Genomic DNA, 9,542 nt, shown 5'->3' with positions numbered 1-9,542 from the left:
AGAGCCCACACTGCTACCGCCCCAGTCACTCACTCATTTTTCTGTATATTTTTGTAACACCATCACTTCCTGAAATGATCTTTGCCGTTTACGTTCCTTTCCTCTGACTAAGGCTTTGAACTTTGCCTTGTAATCAACTTACCTCTAGTACCTAGAAAGGTGTCTGATGCATAACAGGGGCTCAGAAATTGTTTACTGATGAATTCATTAAGATTTCAAGTCGTTTTTATTGCCCAAGATTCTGAGGTAGGAATTGAGAATTAGGGGTTCAAAGGTCGAAAGTCATCAATTACTCTGTAATTAAATCATAAATTTAGTGAACATTGGATGAGCGTTCGCTACATGCCAGATAGGATTTGGGGACTCCAAAAGGAATAAGAGAAGGAACTCACAAGGAAAAGGATGGAGGTAAAGTAATTAAACCAACAGTAGTGTTGAGTGTTAAGTTAGAGGTGTGCACAGAATCCTATACAAACAGAGAAGCTGGAAGCAGAGGGAGCCTTCTGGAGGAGGAGGTCGATTAGCTGAGGGGAGACACAGAGAAGGGACTTTCTGAAGCAAGAAAATGGAGATTGGAAACAGATTTGCACTTGGGGACACAGCTACAAGTTAGTTTGGTGTGACTAGGACTGGATGTGGGTAGGTAAATAGCGGAGCATTAGTTGAGAGATAAGCAAGGGTAGAGTCATAGGGAACTTTAGGAGGATTTTAACCAGGGTGGGCACAAGAGCAGTGTGTGCTTTAAAAAATTGGGGTGGCCTCATTCCAGCCCAGATTTTTTTTTTTTTTTTTTTTTTGCGGTATGCGGGCCTCTCACTGCTGTGGCCTCTCCCATTGCGGAGCGCAGGCTCCGGACACGCAGGCCCAGCGGCCACGGCTCACGGGCCCAGCTGCTCCGCAGCATGTGGGATCTTCCCGGACCGGGGCACGAACCCGCGTCCCCTGCGTCAGCAGGCGGACTCTCAACCACTGCGCCACCAGGGAAGCCCCCAGCCCAGACTTTTGACTTTGCTGTCAAAATCCAAGAACAGGGAGACCGCTTAGGAGTCTCTTGTTCAGTCTACTGGGGAAGAGTGAAAGCCTGAGCTGAGATCAAGGCAGTGGCGCTAAAAATAGAGAGAGGATGACGGCTCTGAAGAGACTCAAGGGGTTGAGGTGGAAGGTGTGAAAACTGGTGGGATGTAGACACAGAGGATGAAGTGCTCTGTGCTCTGTGCTCTGTCTTCAGCGTCAAGGTGAGAGGTGGTGCCGTTTAACCAACACTGGAATATAGGAACATGCTCAGAGATGCTCAGTGGGCACTTGGACAGACATGCCAGCTATAATATTGAGCAAACACAGCATGTGGATTGTGATCAACACACAGCTTTATTTTTGCCTTTACTGTCTCTTTAGACTTTATTCCAGAGCTGGGATCTTCCCTTGGCCCTGAGTGATCCTTGAGGGTGGAACTGGGAATGGGGGCCATAAGAACGGGACTTTTCCCAACATTCTCGGAAAATCAAAAGTCCTCTCTGGTTATTTAGTGAAAAAATAAATAGTCTTGTTTCAGTCCTTGAAATGTCCCATCCCGGGAAATACCTCAACCGGCCTAGTATTAAATCATCTTCCTCCTCAGCTCATGATTGCTTCAGGATGGAAAGCTGGAGTGGGGAGGAGGGATGCCCTACCCTTCTCTGCACATCCCGTCTGCTGTGTTCTGTCTGCCCGACAGATTCAAAGGGGATTGGACAGGTAGGGGAGACAAGGAAAGGAAGGGAAGGGGACTTGTATCTGGATGGCATCACACTCTTGGGTCCTCGTAGATGGTTAAAGCTGGTATCCCTGGTGGGCCAGGCTCTTGACCAGAGCCGGTTCTTTTTCTCCTGGGGGCACTTTTAGGATTCCTTATTCATGCAGTTGTCTTAACTCAGAAAGATACACTGCTATTCAAACTGGTAGTTTTCAACCCTTACCCCACTTCTGAGAATACCTCCGGCCTCGTCCAGCAGTGAGGTCTCCTTGCCCCTGCAGGAGACTCTGCTACACCGGACCTAAGGTGACCCTGTGCTTTGCTCTCTCTCCCAGAGAACCATGTTAGGTAAGTGGAAACACACCACTCAGCCAAGAGAAGTCAGCACCTCTCACATCTTTCCCAAGTTACCTAGACTCTTGAGTCAGGCACCATTTCTCTGTGTTCCCCACCTATAAAAACTCATTCCAAAGCTTTATGAGCAACCTCTTTAAAGGCCCATTTGCTAAACTTAGGGTTAGTGAATAACACCACCCCACCTCTCCATCGAAGAGAAGATGAATATTCATTGCATGGCATCCACTCTCCAAAAATCAGCCTTCACAGAGTTTCTTCTCTCTTTCTGATCCACCCCTCCCTTATTTTCTAGAGGCATTTTTTTTTTAAATTACATACTATGAAATGCATAGCTCTTAAGTGTATAACTCAACAATTTTTGATAAACGAATACATCTGAACAGCGACCACCCCAATCCAATTATAGGACATAACCATCACCCCAGCAAGTTCTCTCATTCCCTCTTTCAGTCAATCCCCATCTCCCATAGACAACCACTGGTCTGATTTCTATCACCTCACATTAGATTTGCCTGTTCTTGAATTTCATACAAATGGAATCATATAATATGTACCCATTTATATCTGGCTTCTTTTGCTCAACAAAATTTCTATGAAATTCATCAATGTTTTTGCATGTATTCAGTAGCTCATTCTTTTCTCTTGCCGAGTAGTATTCCATTGTATAAATATACAACTGTGTGTTTATCCATTTTCCGCGTGATGCACATTTGGATTTTTTTTTTTTAGTTTGAACTATTGTGAATAAAACTAATATAAATATCTCTTGGGCAAACACCTAGAAATGTTATTTCTGGGTCATAGAATAGACAAATGCTCAGCTTTGTAAGAAAACTTCAAAACCATTTTCCGAAGTGCGTAAATCATTTTATAGTCCCACAAGCAACCTAAGAGTAGTCCATTTCCTCTACATCAGTAATGACATTTGTTGTCAGAGTTAAAAATTTTGACACCTGTTTTTGCAAGTGTGAAATGGTATCTCATGCTTTTAATGTGCATTTCCAATGACCTCTCTTCCTCCAAGACCTATGTAACTCCCTTGCACATTGTTTTGCATTACAGTATTCATATGACATCAGATCTGACGACCTCCTACTCTTTTGGAACCCAGATGTTTATTTCCTTTCACTGGATGGGAAGGGTTTGAATATCCATTTTTCTTATGACTTTTCATTTTTGCAGCTGCCTCGGCACTGTATGAATCCGGCTAGAGCCATACAGGGCATGCCAAGCACTGTGAGGGAGCCGATTGTGCTGGCTTTCCAGGTCCATCTGGAGATTAATAGGGCTGGGAATCCAGGAGCATCTAATGGGGGGCTCTTAGCTCCTTGACAGGCAGCTTGGGAGGGTGGAGGAGGTCAGGATAAGGGAGGGAAATGTGAAAACCCAAATAAACGTCTTAACTTCTAGGTGGTGCTTAATCAAATTACCCCAAATTCTCTAACTTGTAGGGAGCTAACCCACATCTATGCAGATAAGGGACCTTAGAGAAAGACGGTGTTTGTGGGGCTTTCATACTTTATAGCTTAAAGCCCCTAGAAAGTGTGAGATTTGCTCCTATTCTGAGTGTCCCACGTCTCCGTAAATTCAGCAAACAAGAGTCACTCCTTTTCTAGGGTCCCTCAAAACAGAGATAGGGCAAGGAGTCTGGAGCCTCATTTTCCCTTAAGCCTGAGGCCCCTGAATCCCAGAACGATCACGCCTTAGTCCCCGTCTGCCCAGTCAACAGATCTGCCTCTCTCCAGAACCAATTTTGAAAGTCCCTGAAATTTCTGAAGCCGTCACTGAACATGAACACACATCTGACCTCTGAGTTGATTTCATCACCCAGCTGGCCCCTGTCTGAACCCTTGCCTCCATGGAGAATTCTTGAAATCCATCCTATTCTCCACCTGCAGCTGTTTTCTGGGATTTGAAAAAGAAAAAAAAAAAAATGATACAGCATTTTTAAGTCTCCCCAGTGTCCCTGCTCCTTGATTTCCTATTCCCACCAAGACTCTTTCCACTCCAATTTTCAACTGTGTTATCTGGTCATTTCGATTCAATCATAGTGCGAGTGGTTAACTCTTTTTTTTTTTTTAATTTATTATTATTTTTTGGCTGCGTTGGGTCTTCGTTGCTGCACGCGGGCTCTCTCTAGTTGCAGCGAGCGGGGGCTACTCATTGTGGTGGCTTTTCTTGTTGCGGAGCATGGACTCTAGGCTCGCAGGCTTCAGTAGTTGCAGCACGTGGGCTCAGTAGTTGTGGCTTACGGGCTTTAGAGCACAGGCTCAGTAGTTGTGGCTCACGGGCTCTAGAGCGCAGGCTCAGTAGTTGTGGCGCATGGGCTTAGTTGCTCCGTGACATGTGGGATCTTCCTGGACCAGGGCTTGAACCCGGGTTCCCTGCAGGGTTTGGCAGGCAGATTCTTAACCACTGCGCCACCAGGGAAGTCCCAGTTAACTCTTGAAACCAAGCCTGCACCTCATGCCAGGCAGCAAAATTAAGATGGCAGGAAAGTAACTTGAGCCAACAGAGCATCGGAAATCAGCCATGAGCAGTAGCAGATCAATGAACATGAGGCCAAATGAAATTCAGCTGTCCAGCTAGAGGCCGGCACCCGTAGCTATTAATCAAAACAGTCCTCATGGGCACAAAGTATAGAAATAACTGTCTTGCTCTGGTCTACCCAGACACATTGCTCAAGAGGTCATAATCATCAAGACAACAAATGTTTCTTTCTCATTTACCACCTGACAGGCTCAATGCTAGAAGCCAGTGGTACAAAGGGACCTCACACCTAGTAGGGAGAGATCCCCATTCAACAAGGATATTTAATAAATTATGGAGAGTTATGTTCCTGGATTAAATTTAGTCCAGGGAGTTCAGTGAAAAAAAAAAAGAGCTTAGAGTCAGGAGTTCCCTAGTTTCTAAATGTCTTCGTCCAAATGTGTATTGCTTTTAAATACCAAATGAAAAATGAAAGATTCTTTAATCCATAAATAACTTGATTACCAGAAAAATAAAATCAATATCCTGGTTTGTAGAGCCATCTTCCATTTGATGGGCGTTTAGATTACCCTATGTGGGCTACGTGGTCACACGTACCCTCCATGTTATACTTTATTACAACTTTAGTGATTTAACGGAAACTCTAATTCCCGTTCATGACCTAAGGTGGAGTGGCAAATTCCTCGCCTTCCCAGAAGCTCCGTCTGGTCTCGTATGAGAGCTACACTCTTCCCCCACGTTGCCACATTTTCCCCTCTTGATTTCTGCCCAGCCCAAAAGACCCTCTGGAGATACAGTCCCATAGCTTTTGACAGGGAGCCAGTGATTATGACTAAATGTCTTTTCTGCTTATTCAGTGTACCATCCTGGTCAATCGTGGACAAAAATGACATGGTGTGCCAACTTGCTGTCAACTTGATGTGCCAAGACACTGCCAAAATACAGGTTTCAACAAAGTTGGGGGATTTATATGATGTGGAAGGAGCAGCCACCCTGCACAGTTAACTGCCAGCCTCAGTGAGGGGCCTTCTTTGCACGTCTTCTCCTGATACATTAAAAGGTAAATTCCATCTGTCTTGCAGTCTGGCTTGGAGAGTAAGGAGGGGAGGAAGGGCACAGGGTCGATCTGATGACCTGCGGGGTGGGCAACAGCTATGCTGAGGACATTATTTTGGGTGATACCCGCCCCGCCTGGGAGCAGAATCTTGACAGACTGCAAGCCCCTCAGGCGAGGACCCACCCCACAAGCTGCTGTGGTCCTGCCACAGCTGTTTCCGTTTTTTATGACGATTTTCTCCGCGTTTCATTTTTCCAGGCCAAAAAGAAGCTCAGGGGGGCCCATCTGTTTCTCTCTTGTGCTTTTCCCTGTTCCCAGAAGCAAAGCAGACGCAGGCACGTGTGCACACACACTCCACTCCAGGCACCACAAACTCCTCTCAGGACAACAAAGAACGGAACCACCAGTGAACACTCTCCACTCTGACGACACTCCAGGCACCTGTGACGAGAGGCGTCCCTGGGAGAGGAGGTGGTGTCCTCAGAAAGCTTTAAAGGAAGAGTGTCTGTTGACAGCAGCCTCGGATGCAGGAGCAAACTTTCCCCTGAAAACAACCGCTTTTCTTCCTAGGAGAACTTGCTGCTTTGTCTTGATTTTACTTTAACTTTTCTACTAAAAACAAAAACAGAAAAACGAACAAAAACGGGCCTAGTGGTTTAAGCCCGCAGTGAAAATTCACTCAAATTCCAGAAAACCTAAGAGAAATTATGCCATCAGGATTAGGAAAAGTTAGAAACGAGTTGAAAGACCAACTTGCCCCTCAAGAGAGAAAGGAGTAGTGTCATCCCTGAAAAGGGCACTGAAAGAGCTGGGCAGTGTCTCTAAGGCCCCAGGGACAAAGCTAGGGCTTTGAGGATGTCGTCACACTGAAGTACCCGAACTGGACTTTTTATGACTATTTTTCCTTCACTCTGTGGCAGGAGGCTGTCTCCATGTTCTCCACCTAGAAGAGCTGTTGCCTCTCACGCCGAAGTTGGTAGAATTCCCTTCTTGCTTCTGCTGTCATCAGAGTTTTCTGGAGCACTAACTTTCTTATGTTTCTGGATCGTTCAAGAACCTCCAGCACTGGATCCTAAGAACAAACTCAGCCAGGTGCCCCTCCTCCTTCCCCGATGGATCCACCTCCAGTCATCTCTCTGGATATTCTGTCCTCCACCCCCATCACAGTGCTGGATCATTCATCCTTGTACATCGGGGTTTCTCAGCCTCAGCACTAACTATGGACTTTTTGGGGGTGTGGGGGAATGTCCCGTGTATTATAGGGTGTTTAGCAGCATCCCTGGCCTCTAACCACTCAGTTGCAGCAGCATCACTCCCCAGCTGTGACAACACTTAATAGTCACTAGATATTGCCAAATGTCCCCTGGGGCAGGGGAACAATTGCCTTGGTCTAGAGCCATTGCTGCGGGTCTATGTTCTTGTGATTCTTGGTCTAGAGCATACTCACAACTACCTCCCCTCCTTATTTAAATCTTTGAAGACTTGAGTCATGTCCTCTGAAGACCTTGAGTCAGTCACTCCTGAGCTGGTGTATCCTATGCCTTTTCCATGCTACCTCCATAACACCCAGGTATTTACCTGCATTTTACTTTTACTGTGTCATTTCTTCCCAACTGTTTTATGTGGGTTTGTTTATTTTTTACAGCAATGGTTTTCAAGCTTATAGATGACTAGAGTTGTGCCTTACATTTTTTTCTTTTTGGAATCCCCTGTAGCACTTAGCAATTAATACAGTGTTGCATTCATCACAGAGTACATGGCACATATTAAGCCCTCGATAAATATCTGTGAAAGGAAAGAAGGAAGGAAGGGATAAAGGAAAGAAAGAAGGAGGGAGGAAGGAAGGAGGGAAGGAAGGAAGGAAGGGGAGAGGGGAGGGAGAAAAAATATTTAGTATCTTCTTGTAGGAGAGAATGAATGGTATTTCTTAATTATCTTACCTTTGCCAAGGTCTTCCTTTGTCCCCTTACTAGTAACTGCTCGCCAAATCACTGAAATCATCATCAGAAAGCTGATGTCTGGGTATAGCCCTGACTTTGGGCTTGGATGCAAATAGGACCCTGCTTTCTGATAACTTCTGATTTGAAACTTCCCAAAATGCAACCATCTTAAACCAAAAGTGATAGCATGTGTAGTTCTGTTTTGTTTTTCCATCGGTGAGCGCACTTAGGAGCTCCTGCTGCAAGTATGGTCCAGACCTTGGGTCTCCTCAGCACAAACTCAGAAGAACCTCCAGATGGTCTATGAAGGTGGATCAGCGGTGAAGATAAGGAAGGCATGAAAACACCTGAAAACCAAGCAACCAAAATGGACAACCACTGACCACACTCTTACAAGACCCGTGCATGTGGATTAGAGTTAGGGCGAGATCTATCCAAGCTTGAAGTGGAACTGAAGGGAGAAACTGAGCTGGAGAGTAGAAGACAGAGTCATCTCATTGATGACTCCTAAGTTGCCACCCTGGAGGCTGCAGATAGGAAAACGGAAGCAAACAAACAAAAACCCAAGATGTGTTAGCCTGGGTCTTCTGAGAAGCAGATGCTGAGATGGGATGATGTGCAAGGACGTTATTAGAGGACATGCCTTTGTGAAGGAACATGGGTGGGGGTTGGGGAGCTGGATGAGCTGGGAGAGCTCTCAGACCACCAGGCAAGTCTGACCCCAGATGAAGCAGAGGTAAAAGCATCCTAGGCGGCCGGGCAAGGCCATATGGGAATAATCCAGCCAAAGTCGGCCTTCACAGGAATGCTGGGTCTCCCAGGAGCAGGTCTCCCTCAGCATGGCATCCTTGCTGGGCTCAGCCCTTGGCCAGAAGCAGCCTGAGGGAGGCATGGCTTCGGCAGCAACATGGGGCCGGGTTTCAGAGAGCAGCCACCAAAGCCTTTGTACAACTACACTCCCTGTAGGTGGAGATGCATTCTCATGGGAGACAGGGAAGGGGGACAGTCAACTGAATTAAAGGAGATTGTGTGCATCGTTGGTGAAGAAAGGGATGGTACTGACTCAGCCCACAAGCTCAGGAATGCTTAAAAACTATGGTCAGAGCCATTGCCTTTTCTCACCTGCTCTCTGAGTGCAAGTAACCACTCCTCACATGGTGAGCTACTTTGCTGTATGCAGAGTAAAGATCATTTTCTTCACTGCTGTGACATTAAAATTTTTCTTTTTAACTATAAAAATGCCCTGCTTGTTGTGAATAACTAACAATTTGCAGATGTGTAGAAATAAGGCACGGAAGGGCCCACACTGTCCAGCTTCCAGTGGAAACCACTGCACGTGCCCTTCCATTGCACATGTGTCCAGTAAGTGCAAGAATGAAAAGCAGGGCAACGTGATTTACTGGACTTCCATGTCTCTAGCACTTTGTGCTGAACACCTGTCGTTTTTGATCCTCCTGCTGACCCCAGGAGGTAGGAGGGCTCATTAGCCCCACATCCCAGGTATTTGGATGAGAAGGCAGCAGTCAGAGGAACCAATGAAACACTGAGAGGTGGGTAGGCTGAGAGTTAAACTAGGGCCAGAAAGCAATGAGCTGACAGCAGAGAACCACTGACCAGATTCCTGTTATGACTCTGAGCTTCTGGGCAGAGAACCTGCAGCTCATACCAATGCGGATCCTGTTCCTGTCTCCCAAAGATTATGCTAGAATTTCTCTCTCAACAAGATATCTTATATGAACTCTGTGAAAGGTTTCCCCACTCTCCCTGGGAGACAGATTGGGTGTCTTCCGTCCATGAGGGTCAAGACTGCATTTTGACCCAAGATTCAAGGGGGAAGAAAGATCTGTCCATTCATCTACTCATAATAAATTGCCTGTCCTACCTTTCAGTTGTTAGAATAAAATACCTTATCAGGGAAAAGTTGATTCCTGAAAATGCTGCAGAGTTCTCATCCCTGTAGCATACA

This window comes from Lipotes vexillifer, unplaced genomic scaffold (genome assembly GCF_000442215.2).
Source record: "Lipotes vexillifer unplaced genomic scaffold, Lipotes_vexillifer_v1.1 scaffold518, whole genome shotgun sequence".
Lineage (NCBI taxonomy): Eukaryota > Metazoa > Chordata > Mammalia > Artiodactyla > Lipotidae > Lipotes > Lipotes vexillifer.
Note: the sequence above shows the minus strand (reverse complement) of the source record.